The sequence below is a fragment of the Accipiter gentilis genome, chromosome 28, assembly GCF_929443795.1.
Source record: "Accipiter gentilis chromosome 28, bAccGen1.1, whole genome shotgun sequence".
In the NCBI taxonomy this organism is placed as follows: domain Eukaryota; kingdom Metazoa; phylum Chordata; class Aves; order Accipitriformes; family Accipitridae; genus Astur; species Astur gentilis.
This window is the reverse complement of record NC_064907.1, coordinates 10,269,577-10,287,996: the sequence shown is the minus strand read 5'-3', so window position 1 is coordinate 10,287,996 and position 18,420 is coordinate 10,269,577. Positions and strand designations below refer to the sequence as shown.

The 18,420-nt window shown below is 41.3% G+C and overlaps 1 protein-coding gene across 1 annotated transcript in view; it reads left to right on the top strand.

The window, feature by feature from the left end:
- Positions 1-18,420, top strand: part of GGPS1 (geranylgeranyl diphosphate synthase 1) — a 407,079-nt gene that overhangs the window by 308,994 nt on the left and 79,665 nt on the right. The gene's annotated exons all lie outside the window — the stretch shown is intronic.

Sequence of the window (18,420 nt, the reverse complement as noted above, 5' to 3'; positions counted from 1 at the left end):
AGAAATTCAATAACAAATGATTATGAGAAGCCCAGGCTCAACTTTTCTACAAACATTCAAAAGGGCTAACAAAATCTGAAACATTGGTACAGTCTCTCCTGTGAGAGCCAAGCTACTATCTCACATCTGGTCCTCGTGCCTATAGAGCACCCATCCTCAGGGAGCCTGGCCCTGCCTAGATTCTCTGCCTGCTAGAATAATACAACTTGTAACAATTGTTATTTCGAAAAAGAGTACATGATTTCTCAGATGAGCCTAAATAATCGTGACAATTTAGAGAAGACACTTAACTAATTTTCCCCCATGATGACTGGATGATCTCTTTCACAAGGAAAAAGACTTATTTCTGAAGCTGATTTTCTGAAGTGGAATCCATTGCCTAAGCCAGTGAAATTCACCGAGGAGAATATATCATTACCTTGAGTAGCTGTGAGTAAACCAGAGAAACTAATTTTCATTCAGGGTAGATGATGCTGTGGTGCAGCCAAGGCCAATAATTTTTATTGGTTCTTACAACCTGACTGGCTAGGGGAAGAAATATTTAGTAAAGATAACATCTATTCTTATTAACTGTATGGTCTCAAAATTAGACTGTTTCATCTTTACATGTAGAGATAGTTGTGAAAGCCCTGCATAGAGGGAGAACAAAGTTCCCTATATAAGTCCATGCTCGGCCAGATTGAACACTAGGTATTAGTATTTCCTTTACTGAGGTTGCTTGTAAACATTTTTTTTGTTGGACAATGTCTACTAAGCAAGAAAATTCCTCCATCCGAAACAAGAAGATGTAAGTGTTTCCTGACCTCTCCTGGTCAACTGCTTGAAGTTAGCTAGACCAGACCAGAGCCTTTCTGCCTTGACGAATCCACTCAGCACACACCGAAGTTTCCTCCAAGTTACTGAAATTTATGTGTGAGCTTAAGATAACTTGCTAAGTGGGGTGGATGTAAGTGTGTGCTCAAAAGCTAAAATGTTTCTTCTCAAAAGCTTGCCTGAGGATGGCCGAATCATAACTTTACATTCCAAGAACATCATCAACAGGCAAAATTTTGGAGTGACAATTCTACTGATCATTCCACACAAAATGCTAGTAAACACTGGTGGGTGACAATTCAGTATTTTCACTGTTTTGTTTTTTTTCTTTGTAAGATTTCTAGTACCTTGTTGAAATTGTAGCTATGAGGTGCTATAAATATAATGATTTTTTCCTTACATAGATATGCATAAGTTCAAGAACCTACTATACCTTTTTAATCTGAAGGCCTAATTTGTGTGCTTGGAGATAAATTATGTTTAAAATATTGGACAAATGCATATAGTTGGCTGTAACACATCATGCATCTATAATGCTGAAAGAAGATTTTTCTCTCCTCTTTTTTTAAAAACTGCGTAAAGACTGTGAACTTTCCCCCTGAAACAGTCCAGATCCAAAAACCCAAGAGTAATTCCATGAATTACAGCTATTTATTCTTCTTGACCCAAGGACTTATATTGCTGTTCACTTCACTTGGAATCTGCAGACTAATATAAACAGTGGCCCACTCATTCCTTCCCAAACAGAGTTTAGTGTTTTAGTCTAGGATGTAACACTGTAGTTTTGTCATAGAGCAACAATAAAACATGAGGATCTGCACTAAAGCAACTCTGCACAGAAACAATCACGTTGCCCCTGGCAAAAAGAGGCATTATTTGCAAACATTAGGATTGATGCAATAACTTACTCATTGGAGAAGTGACAGGGTAGGATCAAGAAAAGCAGGAACTCTCTTTTTTTCTACAAGAGGCTGTTGAGAACAAACTCTGTGTGTAGTCTACACTCCCACTCAAGAGCGGGACAGTGTGCGATCCCTGAGGCCAAGTAGCAAGGACTGGATTGTGTCCAAACTGCTAGCCCCTAGATCTCACTGGCTGTGTCCACGCTACATAGCATGTAGTCCGTGACATCTGCTGGGTTACTGTAGCCCTAGGACAAAATTCACCCCCCCCCCCCCCCAGTTCACAGTGTCTGAAATAAAGTGAACCATTACACAGTGCAGCAATGCTTTAGTTACAGCACAAAACTAAGGGTACGTGTCACGTACCACTGCCTGTGACACGAGGGTATGTGCAGGTATTTGAAGTTGTAAAGCCTTTGGGCTAGCTTTGGAAGATTAGATAGGGCCAAGAATGAAGTCTTGTCCTGGCCTCTGACTGCCTTTTGAGTGTGGTCCTTGGAGCAAATTGTCCCCAGACCGCTCCTGTGCTTTGTCTTGCAAAGAGCTGTTTGGAACAGGCAGGAAATCAGCTAACACTTAAGCAGTTTGGATATTCAGGGGTCCAGTGCCTGAGAGATCTCCCCGGCCCTCTCTCATTCAGCAATACAGATGTACCTGTATATCTGCAGCCAAAGGTGTATTTGTAAGTTTTTCAAGGAGGGGAGACAGGAAGACTGTTACAATTGAAAAAGTTACACTTGCAAATGAAAGGTTACCAAAACCCTTTTCAAGTAATTATTTGTTGCTGCTCTGCAGTCACTATTGGACTTCCACCTAAATAATCTTTCTTGTCATGGCTTCTCTCCCTCGAGCTCTCTGAACCCACCATTAACATCCTCCTCCCCTACCTTTTCCTCACAAGGGCCTTTAAGTCTGTACCGGTTATGTTCATCCTAGTTTCCTTCCTTGCCTGTTTCCAGAAGAGGCTTTTTATTAACCTTTTGGGATCTTAGGGCTGACCCCCTTTATGGCTCATTGACCAGTTCTCATTCCTTGAGTTCTTTCTCAGAGAAACTCACGTCTGTTTCCCTTTAATTGCAAATCTTCTATGATTCTTTCAAACTTCCTGCATGAAAAACATTTGAATGTTTTCCAGCAGCACAGCTCTTTCAAAGCACAGTTCTGCCAGCATGGGTTATTCTCATTACAAGTAAGGCCACAGAACTTAAGGAATTAGTTAAGAAAGAAAAGTATTATCCAAAAATAAGACCATCTAAATCTGGTCCTTAATTCTCTATTTTTTTCCTTGAAATAGAATAATTCTTATTTTCGCATTTTATGTATTTAATGCATTTGTCCCTTAAAACAATGATCTGATCCAGCAATCTCACCCATCTTTAGAGCCATTAAATACAATATGAAATTGCCATTTAGGGATGCCTATTCACCATGTGTACACAGCTTATATAGTCCGAAAATATTTGGAGTTGCAATCATTGAAAACAAACAATGGGGGAAAATGTGTATTACATTGGACCTAAGTTCCCACAAAATGATTGATTTTTGTGGAGGTACTGATATTTACGTTTTTATCATCTGAGGAGTGAATCTAACTTCTGAAGAATGAGCCACAACATTTGAACAAATGAGAGCATTGTGTTCTTCCTGAAGGGAATATACTGCCCTCTGCTTCTTCCATATTAGTAAATACAATTCAGTTATTCAAGTACTCAGAACAGGACTTTGCCTCATCCAAAATGTAATTATTTTCTGCAGTTTATTCCCTGCAGCTGTGCTAAAGCACAAAGCAGATTTTCATACAGCAATCGTGCTATAATAGTCTCAACAGCACTTTCTGTTACTACTCGACAAATCTCAAAACCTTTCCTGGTGATTTAAAAACATTTATTGTTATTCCACTTCACAAATAGAAAAATGAAGGCACGAAAGAAATACAGCTTGTCTACCTGGCAAATCAGAAGACACACAGGAAACTCAGTGGAGATTTCCTGACAACCAGAAGTAGCCTTCTGAAGTGGAGCAGATCATGTTTCTTCCCAAGACAAATGCCAGTTTCAACTAATAACTGCCTCTGTGGGTATCCAGAGTGTGAAGCTGTGTAGTTATTTCTAATGCTCACAAGCCTCAGGAAAGCTCACCAACTTGAGATATTCAATGGGCTACCACATGGCAGAAATGAATAAAAAAATCACAAGGAAAAATTAAGAGTCAGGTTTTTAAGGTGAACATGTAACAAAGAATTCCATTGCTGGCTGCCAAATTCAGCCTTATTGGGGGGCATATGACTGACAAATTACAATGCAGTAAGCAGAGAAAGACAGAAAACTTTTGCAACAATTTCCATTCTGTGTGGTGGAGGAATTAAAAGGTTGGTCTTAAATATCTGCAAGCTGTTTCTGATCTCCATAAATTGTGCCATCACTTTGAAAACAGGATGTATGCTTCAAAGTAAAACAAACAGACTGATTTAACACAACAGCAGCAGAAAATCACCCCTGACAGTGCAGTGTTTTTCAAATAACCCTCTATCCAAAGACAGCAAAGTACAAAGATAGGAGGATTAGAAAGGAACTTCTGTTTGGAATGATTCTTGCCTGAGTAACACCTTACCTTTAAAGTTTCCACACCATTATGTCAATTTTACATGGCAAACTATAACCAAGACTAACTTAATTTTCTTCTTTGCCTATGCTCATTTCCACATATTCATCAGCACGCCCTGCATGTTTCACGCATCTCGGTGTTCTCCAGAACTTGGGAACACTTCTGCCTGAGCATTTGCAACCTTGGGGCTTTTATTTAGTATCATATATATATTATACATACAGAAGAACTTACATTACCCGTATTATTTCACTGCCACCAACTCTGATAATTTTTCTAGTTTCTATGATTTCTAAACATTGCCTACAGTGTACTATAGTTTTCTCATGCTTTTCAGACTGAATTAAACAGAAATCCCCCCATAGTGCTCAGCCCTGCCTAAGGACACAACCTTTGTCATCTCCGAAGAGCCCATCTTCACCAAATGTGCTTTATGCCTGTTGGTACCAGATATAAATAGTTGTTGCATGTGTTGCTTCAGCAGAGTAACAACTCAGTTGCTGTCTCAGCATGCGAACCAGCTGCTTTCAGCTGCTCCTGGCTGTGGCGGAGCCAGACCCAGAACTGAGAAGCAGCAGCCTGCTGGACTTCCACTGGCCTCAGTAACCTCACTCCTTACTTGGAGGATGTCTTTTTTCAATTGAGAAGGAATAACCAGGGAGGGAAAAAACTGCATTTCAAAAAGGAGTCAGATAAGAGAAGGATGGTGGGAAAGACAAAGAGAACCTGAGTCTTTTAAGTCAGAGGGTACAAATATAAGCCCTGACATTACCAGCATTTGTGCATGCAAGTTGTCCCATTCACTTTAAGGGGAGTGATCACATAGTAAAGGCAACCGGAAAAGAAAAACTTGGGCTACCCAATCCTGCACGCAAAGAAGTAAGAGGTGTACTGCTGCCTAACCATGCCTACACTCCCAGCCTTACCAAATGAAACCCAAGGTCTGCTGATCCTGCTGGTCTTGGCACCCTGCAAGAAAAAATGGATGTCTTCTTTGACTGAAGATCTCCCTTATCTTCAGTAATGCTCAACTAAGATGAGTGAATTCTCTAAATGAGTGCCTGCTGTGTTTGAATAAAGGAGAAATGCTGCCACTTAGTAATAAGGAAGGATGCTTAGAGAAAGGAAAGGAATAGGCACACCTGACTTGCTAGACACAAGAAAGGCATTGGTTCTGGTCCAAAGAGCAAAAACTGGGTAAAGTCAGTGCCAACCAAAAAGAGCAGCACACAAACTGTTTTTAGAAGTTACTTCTTGTTGAGATTGACTCCTGCTTCCTATGTCTAATAGTTCATTTCTGTCTTCAGACTCTATTCAGTAAGTATTAAAGACTTCTTGGATTGCAGGCTTTTTCTTTAGCATATCTGGTAAACTGCAGATACAATGAAGCAGAAACTGAAAGCTCCAGCAGGTTTTTCCCTGTCAGAGGTCCCATACCTGTGAAGTCAACCAGCAAAGATCCAAGCATACACTATTCAACACGCATGGGCTACAATATACGATTACTTTTAATACTGTGTACCTCGCAACGTCTAACAGGTGACTTTTCAAAGTTGGCATCAGGATTGCTTGAAAACAACCAAGAAGCTACAATATCACATGGGAAGCAAAACCTCACCAAAAAGGATGCACCTATGCAGCCAAAGCTTCTGCTAAGGGAGGTAAACCTATGCTGCGCAGCTCTAGAGATATTTCAGAATAGAAACGGAGCTCAGATAAACTCAAACACCTAGCATGACAGACTAAGTCCAGTGACTGATGAGAACCTCTTGCCTGCCAATGTGTCAAGCCTTACACACTGAAAGTGAGACAAACAACTGACTTCTACGACAGAGCTTTTTGCAGCACCCTGCTGCAGACTCCTCAAAGGAAGCTGTTCCCTTCCTGCTCTCCCACCTCTCCCTGTCACACTGTAGCTAACACACCCTGTCTTTCAGACGAGATGGTGCTCGCTGTCAACCACTGTTAACGATTTCGTAGATTTTCGAGGCTGTGGTCCGCGGGAGTTTGCACAGGCCATGCTGGCAGGGGAACCGGAGGACCCCATGCTGGCACACTGTACTTCTCCCAGTATAACGTTACTCTGCTTTTTTCCACCATGCTCCGGTACAGAAAAGCAACAACAGCACCCTCCGCTGGCCCCTGCCAGGAAGACACCTGCAGCAAAGGGGCTGATTGGAGCTGCTGCTAGATCTGTTACATTTAGAGAAATACACCTTTTTACTAAACATACTAATAGGTCTGCAAGTGACCTCCAGCTGCCTCCAGTCACTACACACATACATATCTTAAAAGCAGGGGCAATGACTATAAAGCTTATGCACAGAAAAAGCACTTAATTTTAGTGTTAATAACAAGATTCATAAACTATGTTACCATGTATGAAAAGATGTATTTCCCAAACAGACTAATCTTAATTAGCGCTTTAGTTATAGTATCAACCTTACTTGGGAGCTTGTAATGAAAAGTCAAATTGGGTATTAACATCATCACGTTTTTTCCTCCAAGATTTCTGGCCATTCAATATGTGCAAAAATCAAACAAAAAAAAGGACAATCTAAGCCACTGTGCATGAGGAAGACAGGGTGTCTGTGTGCATGAGAGCTTGCAAAAAATGTCTTTCATTTGATCCAGAAGTAGTAATAGTGACTCTCTGTGACTAAGCACATTCAGCATATTTTAACTTGTTCTTTCCTTTGAAGATTGCCTGTAAATTATTGATCTAAAAATCTTTATTTTGTTTAGTTATAGAAACTCTTTAGCCATATCAAGGTATCCAATAATAAAAACACAAAGGTCCATACTGAAAATAATGGTCTACCTAAACCAGTTCATGATCTGATTACATATTTATTGGGGGGGGGGGGGGGGATATTTTCTTTCTTTTTAGCATATGTGCATTTATGCAGATTAATACGGTTTATTTTCATTTTAGTGGCTGCTCCTGCAGAACAGCAGTGATTCCAAGAGCTGGCTGATATGTATATTTGATTCTGATTACTCTTGCCAATTATATAACCAAAAATACCTAGACTGAAACAGGGAAAGGTCATTTATAGCTATAATATTTGCTTACTGTAACTACACTGAATTTGGATATTTATGTGGAATTTAAATGGATAGGCTGCATTTGAAATATGCTCTCCAAGATCATGTGAGCAGGTAAGATACAGAATATATATGCGGTGAGTAAATTAATTCTTACCACAAATTCCTGGACACCCTGACCATGTGTAAGAATTCACAGTGGATTAGATCTTCAGCCAGTATATTATACAAACTTGAGTGTAATCAATACATACAGTGACTTCAACTAGCAAAGCAATCATAGTTTCTGAGACAGAAATATGGCCCTGAGCTGGGGGATAAAATCAACACTATCTGTCTCTGCCCAAAAAGACAAGTAGCGGCAAAGTTGGGAAATTTACCTATTCCAATTCTGGTGATGCTCAAGCTTCTTTCTAAGAATCTGGCAGCATGTAGGTCCTTACAGAATTTAGAAATGCTCAGATTTTGTATTATCAAAGTGAATAAAAAAAATTCCTCATAAAATTGCTTAAATGTGAAAAATTATGAAAAATGTGGTTGAAGGTAATGAAAGCAAAAAATAAATAACGAAAGTAACACACTCAGACTGTGAAGTCTATATCAGTGGAATCCTCCTGAAAGGATGGAATTTGTTACTGCTGAGTTTTCAGGGTTTTTAACTGCTTTGCATACACAAGTATCTATCACAAAATGTGACCAAAACATTTGCATCTTCTCCTTAATAACCTCTGTATTTTACAGTGAATTAAAAAGCGTGAGAATTTTCCACGGTCTCTGTCAGTCACTGTGTTTTTAATAGAAAGCACAGAAGGAGAGGTAGTTGCTTTACTTTTTAATGAAAAGATTTTTTTTTTCCAAAATACACCTCTTTTTTTCTAACATTAAATTCACTTTTGATATATCACTATAAGGCTTTTATAAAGAAGATATACTGTGCAAATAACTAGCTTCATGTTTTCACTTTTTTTTTAAATAAAAATCACTTTCTTTTTCCAAAGTCCTGCAAACTGAACAAATGAAAATTTACATTTAGTGTGTCTCATGAAAACATTTGGAAGACAGAATTTGTCCTGTGCAACTCATTTTTATAGAGCTCTATGGGGGAAAATGACTGCCCCTTCTCTACTGACTTCTGACTACCAGATCACACTGTCTTTTACTGTAAACTTTCTCTGACATGACTATTTTGCTTCTCTTAATTAAAAATTATTGATAGGCATAAACACAATAAAATAGGTAGGCCATTAGAATAGATTTGATAAGATCCTAACTAAATTATAACCAAAGCTGTCTGAAGATACAGGTAACTTTGCATATCCTTGTATATCCTACCTCTGAAGACAGAATTTCCAGGACTGTTTCTCCTTCATATCTTTATATAACTTTATACTCTTTTGCCATGTCTTTGAACACAGGACACACTTTTAGCAAGATGCAATAAATGGCCTAGTGTTGTAGGCCTTGTAAGTCTATGATTTTATAGTTGCGGTTCTCAAAAAAACCCCAGTACTTAGCATGACGTATGTAATGGACAACTGATGTCACCAACCTGAGAAACAATTGGGACAAGCAGTCCCAAAACATGACAATCCCAACAAGCGTTGTCAATTAGTTAAAATCACTTTTGATTTTAGCTTTGTCATTGATGCCACCGACTGAGGTCTCTTTAGTACATCTCTCACATTTAAACCGACAAATTAGGTTACACATATCTCAAAACGTTTCATGCTGATTAATCAGACTCAAATTCAGCACAGTTTCTTTCATTAAGGTAGTTTGAAATTCTGTATTTTTTTTTCTATTCATTAATCAAGTGGCTGTACCACCTTTGCCTAGCTGAGATTCAGACACTCATTACTTCTTTAAAAAAATCTGGGCCAACAAAATGTGAAAAATAAAACAAAAGACAACAGTTTCTGATTAAACTTTCTCTGCAATGGCATAGTTAGGACGAGGCAAATACAGCTGCACACAGGAACACACCTCTTAGAACGTTTTAATAGCAAAAACGATTGAAGTCTTTTCACTGCAATGTTGTCTGTTCTTTAAGAGGATTGGAAATCTGCCATTGTATTATACTGGACTTTGCTCCAAAATAAACTACAGCCAGCACAGCTGGAGGTGACAGAAGTATTTCCAGGATAAATACCTACTCCCTGCCCTCCATCCCAGCTGTTAAATCATTCTATCCCTTTTCCTTTCACAGCATGTAGCACGGGACAGTTTCTACCCTCTCCTCTCTGCAAAGCTTCTGAGCTCTCCTCATCCTGTTGTTACAAAGATCTGATATGCCCTTATGCAAACCCTTATTTTACCAAACCCCAATTTGCATATACCTTACACCCGACAACCAACCACATCACTTCCTAACAACTCTGGTTCCTCCTAGAACACTTGTTGCACTACCACTCTGTCCTCTGAATGAAGCAAGGATCCTGGGGGGAAAAACAATCACTAAAGGTAACACAAAAAAGCACCTGCAAAGGGGTTCAAAACGAACTTGCACTGACACCCTTAGTTCCACCACTTCCTAATCTTTAAATAGTTAATATAATATTGCTTAATAATTCTACATTATAATTTATTATCTAGTTAAAATTTAAATAATATTTATATTGAATACCATATTAATGTATAATATTAATATAGCTGCATAGTGTATTTCTGTTTATTTTCACTATTATTATTTATTATAAATGTATTATCAAATATTAAGGAATTGTAATTGCAGGTAACATGCTTATTTAATATAATAAACTTACATAGACACAGGTTTATGAAAAGAAATGAGAAAAGCAAAGTTTTTGCTATCCACATGATGGTATCATCAAACAACTTGCTCGTGAGAATTTTGCAAAAATCCCCCAGAGGTTAAGAGATCTGTACAGTACTTACTTTCTCCAAGCAGTTTCTCTTTAACGTAGTTCCTGTAATAACATCTCCAGCCCTGTTTCTTCAACTGTTCTCCTTTCCTCCTTTTTCAGTATTCTCTTTTTTTCACACTTTTACGGTTCTCTTCTGCTCCACCCACTAGGGCAATTTATTCAGCTGGACCATTTGAAGTCTAATGCATTGAATGTTCTGACACAGCATAAACAAACATAAAGTTGGCACGATTATTAAACTCATGAAATGATAATCTTTTCTTTTACTGTGTTAGAAGCAAAAGCAGTTCCATTTACAAACATACAATATATTCTTGGCACTTTCTCCCCAATAAACCCAACATTTTGTAAAGCCAGCTACTATTATTTTTCACATGAATGTATTTTAATGATGTTAAGGAGGAGGAGATAAAGCTCAGTTGATTTCCGTCACTGAGCCACAGTTCACAAATAAATAAAATCCTGCAGAAGCAATCAGAACAAAGAGCGGGACAATGCCAGTTACTGCTCTGCAACAGGGGTAAATCTGGAAAAGCTGCTGGTCAGGACAGGAAACCGCCTGGCTCAATGCAGCTGGCTGAAGGACACGAACCTACATAACAGCTTCTGTTTCTCTTCCAGGGGAGTTTTATGAAGAAAAGAGGCATCGTCACAGGCAGGCATTACAGAAGAGCAGATGCCCTCAGGACACACAAGGCTGGAGGGGAAAGGAAGCAGCTGCAACTTCTCCTCAGCGTGTCCTTCTCAGGTGATCAGCAGAAAGGAGTCAATTGCCTGCCGAGCCTCCCTGGCTCCTACAGAACTGTGAATGCTGTACACACGCGAGCGGCAGCCTTAACAAAAAACAAAATAAACCACCCGCAGCACACGGGTTAGGTCCCTGCTACCCCCAGGCTCGGAGGCGGCCGCCGCACCACACGCTGAGGTAACTGCGCAGCACCAGCCCCCGTGTGCCCGGGGGGACCCGCTGGGCCTGGTGGACCCTCTGCCGCGCCGCCGCCTGCACCCAGCCCTGCTCTGCTTCTGCCCTACGGTTCCTAACTGGAAGTTGTTGCGAGGCTTACGATGATCATTAAAAAAAAAAACAAACAAAACAACCAAAAAAAACCCCTAGAACGTAAGCCCATCAACGAGCAGCTGGTAAAACCTTTCCCATTTCTCATTTTCTTCTCACAGAGCCGTGCCCAGCCTGCAGCACACAAACCGGCTCCGTCCGCAGAGCGGCAAGGCCGCAGCCAAGCCCCGCTTCCCCCGGCGGGCCCGCGCCGCCCCCCGCCGCCGGTTCCAGCCGGTCCCTGCCGGTCCCTGCCGGCGCTGCGGTCACGGCGCCGCGCCACTAGGGGGCGCCGTGGTGCCGAAGAGACGGGGCCGGGAGGGGGCAGCCGCGGCACGGCGCGGCCCGGCCAGCCTGAGGGGAGCGGGCCGGTGTGGGCCCGCGCTGTTTGAGGGGAAGGGTCGCGCAGAACCCGCCTCCCTCTGGCTCACCGCTCCCTCTCACCCTTCCTCGTCCTCCTCAGGGCCTGGGGCTGCCTTCGTGCCCCGGCACTGCGCCTCGGGGAGAGAGGGGTGTCGGGTGGTGGTTCGCTTCCAGAGCGGGGCAGCTGGGGGAGGCGATGATGAGCCCTACCTGCCCCTTGCTGTAGGTGGACAGGAATGGAGAGCCAGTGGCTGGAGGCAAGGGGTCCCAGACCACCTTGGCCTCCTTTCTGCTGACGGAGAGGCACCTCGGAGGGAGTGAGGACACAGCCCAGCCCGGTGGCTGTAGTCGGTGGCCTTCTGCCCCACCAGGTAAGGCACCAGCTCTCTCCCGTTCCTCTGCTTGAACCTGGAGGAGCTACCAGAGTTCTTTGCCCTCAGGTGTAGGCTAACAGCTTGTAGAAGTCATAGCAGCAGGAAAGTAACGGCACAAATACGCAGGTACGAACATCGGATACAACGTACAAATGATACACACATAAAGGGCAAGGAAGGGTGCTGTTGGCTGAGTCTTGTGTGTTAAATGTTGAATGCAAATTTCCTGTAAAGGTTTGTTTACTGTTTGGTTTTAGCCCAGGATTTACGTTTGTTTCTCAGGTCTTTGCAGGTGTCTTAAGTACAGATTCACTAATGATCAAAGAAACCTCATCCTGTGGGAATTCATCCCTAAGCCATAGATTTGACATGTAGCTCAGGAATTTGCTGTTCCTCTGCACAGCTACATCACCTTGTAGTCCCAGACACAATCCTTTGCTTCCAACCACACTGGCTGCCCCTTTCCACCCTGTTTTTATATCCCAGAAAGGCTAGACTGGGGTTCTGTAGGGCCCTCACCAACAAAGATGTCTTCATCACTACTCCAAGGATGACCCTACAGCTGAAAAGTTTCTGCAGCGACCATTTAGAGGACAGCCTTGCCAAATGCAGTTTAGGAAAGTGAGGAAATATCAAGCTGCTCAGACTGTGAGCCTACTTCCTCACATTGCACAAGTCCTCTGAATTAGTATGGATGCCAGCACCAACTGGAGTAGGTTTAGGATACTGGAGTTAAAAACTCTCTCCAGGCGTTAACCTGGGAAGGATTCAGCAGGATTCAGGACTTTTTGTTTCCACAGCTGAATTCTCAGCTGCTTGAGCAAGCAGATAATCAGGGCTGAAGCAGATGATTTCTAACACATGGGGCTTTCATAGCTGTGAATGAGATTCTACCTATTGTCTAAGTATCAGAAGCCAAGGGAAAAAAATAAATTAACTCCCTTTACTGGATGTGGCTAAAATCATCCCTATTTAAATGGGCTTTTATTCTTTACTCGTCAAGGTTCTTGTGAAGAGAAGACACGTTCCCTGCCAGGATGTGTCATAGATGATATGAAGCACCAGACAATGGGACAAGTGATCTTTAGCACTCAAATCCACCTCCCTCTGTTGTCAGTCCACATCTAGTCCACCTCCTTTTCCAGTCAGCTCATACCCAGCTGACTGATACATGTAAGGGAATCCCCATGTAAGGGAAATACCTAACTGCTTTAGTTCCTCTTTCATGGGTTTTTCCGTGGGGGGGGAGGCATGCAAGGAAAGGGTAAACCCTAAGTCAAAGGAAGCAGAGAAGGCTAGCAAAAGAGAGAATATATTCTACTTGAGCTAACAGGGATTTAAAGTATCCTTTTGGGTTATGGAGGCATCTGGGAGACTGAGGGCTGCAAAGAACCATTTGAACAGTAAAAAGCAACAAATCCTTTTCAGTGTTTTTTAACCTTAGATCTACAGATTGCTGAGTCTTGTTTTAAACCCCAAGGAACGTGCAGCATGGACAGAAATTTCAGGGTGTTCAAGACTTTCTTACCAGTCTGGAATGCAGACTGCATCTTCAAGCTTGAGTCTGCTCCTGTTGCGCATTGTACAATGGGGAAGTCTGCAGGAGAGCCTGAAATCTATGTATAAACACCCTAATAGAGGCAAAACTCCAAAATGAAACAAAGGCACTGATGTTCTGATGCTTCTGTTGCACAGAATCTGTCTCTTTCCATCTTCTATTAACTGAGTAACATACTTAATTCTTCTAGAAAATTTTCTTCTGGTCAAGTATTGGCTGGAATTATGAAACCACAGTTTTCTTGCTTTAAAGCTACTTGCATTACTCTGATTAGTTTTTGTGGCTGAGTTCCTGCCCTTGATTCATAGGCATTACTTTATTTGAAGCCAATGGAAGCTTTGGCTACCTTAAGGATTATGGGTTAAGGCCTTACATTCGTACTGTTGTACGCCACTGTATGACCTAAATGAGATTACAATAATAAATCCTGATTTATTATGAGGGCTTTATTTAGACATGTTTTGAGTATGAGGTCTGTGTCAGGATTAATAGTGAAATCTAACATGCCCAGGCACAGAGAAAGCCCAACAATGAAAGGACATTTTTTCCCTTGAGAAAACTGGTTCCCAGCCCGCTGTTTGGCTTTTGCCAGAGTTGCTAAACGTTGAATGGCACAGAGATGCTGGATCCCAAAGATGGTGACGTAGTCCATGACTTGGAGATGAGCCCACACTGAGTGCAGGATGGAAGTGTCCCATCAGCAGTATTTTCCAAGGCTAAGTACTCGTGCTCTGCAATGCAGTAGCATTCAAAACCTTCAACTATAAGGTTTTCAGAATCCAAAGACAAAGGAAAAATTACAGTTTCATGATTTACTGGCTAATTCATCCATCATGTTGAGCAGGCACTAGTTTGGGTGCCTGCCCTGTACTTAAATAAGATTCCTGAACTTGTTGCAAGGGAATGTCCATTCTTTTCAGCATCCTGGCCACCATGTCTCATCAGGAAACCTGCTATCTTGTCATGTAATGCACCAAATTGCAATGGCCTAAGTATTAGATGCAGAAGGTATGTGCTTACATTGTATGGTTAAATTTTTCTTTTCTAATAGCAACATTACTAAAGGCTTCAGAGGAATTTGCCTTTCCAAAAAATTACTTAAATTGAAAAGAGTGGACTGCAAGGACGTGAGCTGGTATTTCTGCGGGTCACAAAATGAAGAAAGAGGAGGTGTAAGTGTTGTGACAAACTCGGGTGAATGAAATCATCATGAATTCCACAGAATCTCTACCTTTTGTCTAATTCAAAGAGTCTTAATACCCCCACTCTCCACCAGCTAGTTGGCGGATCTTGTTCAACAGCAGATTTCTGTCCCACTTGTTTTTTTGAGTAGAAATAGCAAGAATTATTTCCTTCAAGATGTTGTGGAGTTTTGTAATTGTAGGCTTCATGGAGTGCAGAGCAAAACAAAATGTTGAACCAGAACACCATTTTCTTTTTCTTTGGTTTGGCAAGCAGCCTGCCTACCTGGCAGCCTCTCCTGGTATGTCTCAGGTGGAGTGGAACTGGCCTCTCACAATTTTTCAGGTAACTTTAGGGAGAAGCAACTTTTGAAGGATAGACTTTAAGGTCCAGCTATGATACTTTACTCAGTACTTGAGGTTTAAACCATGAAAGCCAGGTATTTGTAAGAAACACAATCCAAGAAATCATGAAACCTCAAACGAATGAAAAACCTGCCAGTGTAACTGAGGACAAACTCTTTGGACTACCATGGTATAAAATCAAATATGAAGATGGTTCAGTATCTAACAGAATCTTAAATTACTTTATTTTCTTCACTTCCTAGAAGTGTTCCCTTCTGCAAAACCCTTTCTAAAAGACTGCAGGGTGCTTTAGCACAGTGATTTGCTAACAGTCTTGCCAGCAAATTCATTAACTGCAAGTGACATCAAAGATGATAACTGTAGACCTCTCCGCTCAGGAGCTGGGCAGCAGTTCAACTTGCAGAATCCAGATACTTTATGTTATCTACTTTAGTTCATTTCAAGTCAAATAGCAGTGGGACAGCCTAGCTAAGCAACTATTTGAACCCTCGAGCTCCACTCAAGTTTATTCCTTTGGACAATGACCTTTAGAAAGAAAACAGTAACACAAACAGATCTCCTGGAATTGTCCAACATCCCTAGACAGCAGCAGCAGTGTGCTGAAGGCCAAGCAGTGGCTGAACTTCTTAAGCACTGGAGAGCTGCACGGGAAGTTTGATCTATTAAGAAGTTTCTTGTAATGCTGCAATGCAGAGTTTCCCAACCAACCTTTGCTCACCTACTGGCAAGGACACACATCTGTGATGCAGTCTGTGCTACCACTGTTCTTTGCTGTCCCTTGGCAACACCTGACCAAGGGAGCAGCAGCTTTTTTTGGCTGTTTACGACATGCTGCCCACAAAGTGTGAGTGGGCAATCGTATCCACAGGAGCAGTAAGGGAAACCAGCAGTTTTCTGAGTAGAAATGGATTCCTGCTTCTCTGTACATTTTACAGTATACTTCAGGTATGTGGCAGTGGCCAAAATCCTGGTGTTTTTGCTGATGGCGTGTCGTGGAAGCCTTTACCCTCATTTAACGGGTTAAAGTCTTATAGCACAAGCTGTGAAGAGTTATAGGTCACTGATAAAAAGCAATAGAGTGCTTATGGCCACTGTGGGTTAATGTTAGCCACGCATAATCAGAAAGTTTGTGCTGAGAGCAGAGAGGTGGTGTGCAACCCACTGAATTTATTATCACTGTACTCTGGCCTCTAGATAGTGCATGTGTGCACTGGGGTTGTGGAGATCGAGGGATGTATAAGGCAGGCGTATTAGTGGAACTGGGAAAGGCTAGGAAGAGGTTTTCCCTGACTGCTAGAAGGAAGTATGTATCAATCTAGGGGAGACATTTTCCTGATCTGGAAGACGGAGCCTTCTGTAGTATGTATTGAAATATATTTTGTTGTATCTATTCTGTTTGTTATACATATTGTCTAAACTCCTGTTCAGGGCCTTTATATTCCCTGTCTTTGCCTAATGAACGTGATGGCCTGAGTACAGACAGCTTCTCTGACAAACTGCTTCAGTAACTGCTCAGTTTTCCATATTCTACCCTGTATCACATAAATTTTACTTTTTTCCAGGAAATACGCAGGGTCTAGGAGCAGGTGCTAATTTAAAACTAAGTCCAAGTTTATTTATGTTGCAGCCATAAAATTGTCTTTCTGTGCAAGCTATAACATAGATCCGTACATGTACATGATTTTTAGTGTTTGAACATTTCTTATCCTCTCTCTTCTTTCCCATCATTTGTTGTGTATTCTGTGTATTTCTATACGTAGCCAAATCGACACAGCTACTTGGTGCTGTGTATCACCCTGCTTCTGTAAGCTGTTTATCCAGGATTTGCAAAGCTGACTGCTCCTGGTAAGGGTCTTAAAATCATATCTAGACACCTTAATACAAGTGACCTGATTTACAGAAGAGCCCTGAGATCCCACAGATCCCTTTCCAGTCAGTGGGAGCTGAGTTTGCTGAGCACCTTTAAAATCACACTGCTTATGTTTCAATACCTGAACATGGATTTTGGAACATAGCTTTAAGTGTTCAGTGGGTATTTTTAGGGCAGGATTGGCTTCACTTAAGAGATCTTTTTAAGGAACTATCCAGACTTATGCTGTATTTATATTAATAGGCACAATTATAATAATTTTCTTTTTCAACAAAATAATAGCTCTGAACTCCTCTTGGGCTGAGGCATTAATAATGGAAATCATTATTTTAGTTCGTACTCTGTGTCAGTATCTGCGTACCCTGAACACTGTGTTAGTTCACTTACATGGACTCTTTCACTAAAGGAATCTTTTTTCATGCCTCACCAGACATGTGGGGTCCTCCCTGGGGATTATTCCATAATCAGCTTACTATAAACGATAGAACAAAACATGGCAGTGCTCCAGCCATAATCAAGGTATCTTTTACAAACCATGTTATTTGATGGTATATGACGCTATACATGACCTAAAGATATATGAAGCATTTCCACCACGCTACAAATGTCTAAACCACTGAGTTTCAGTTCTCACTTCTCACCCCCATGAGTCAAACCCAGCAGTCTGCCATAGTACCTATTAATTTATAGATTTAATCCCAAGGGCACATCTGCACACTTGTGAGAAGGCGTGTCTGGTCAGCTGTTGCTACAGTGATGGCACAAATAGACAACAACCAAGAAGAAAAGAACCTGTAGCTGCATGTATGCTTTGGTGAATTTGGGTATTTAGGGGGTTTTATTTGTTCCTGTATATGCTATGTTTGGAAGCCTTGATGTGCCTTTTCTCCCATTCTAATGAAATGTCTTATATTAGAAGAAAAAGAAGATACTGAATGTGTTAGATTTGCTGTGCAAATTGTGTATTTCCTTATAAACACAAAAGTTTCTGCAGTGCAGAGCTGAACTGTTACGGCTTATTACAGTGGTTTGAATTTCTTGAGAACTTTAAGGTGCTTAAAATTATTCCTAACAAAATGCAGCTAAATAAAGTACTTGCTAAATGGGAAACAAGACAAAAAAAATCCTTCAAAGATGCGATGTGGCTGCCACTGGGAGAATGTCAGGTACTTGCTTCTTGTAGAAAATAGAACATTCCTTAACTGATTTAAAATCCAGATAATTTTCCTTAGGAAAAAAAACAGCAGTAAACCGTTTAGGGGCTGGTGGATTTCTTTGTTTCTTGTGGATGGTAAAGATTCGTGCACAAACATCAGCGAAGGGCAGCTTTCTGAGCTGTTCCCTGCCAATTGCTGACAAAGGCAGTCCTAATGAATCATTCTGAATTGTGATCATGTGCTAC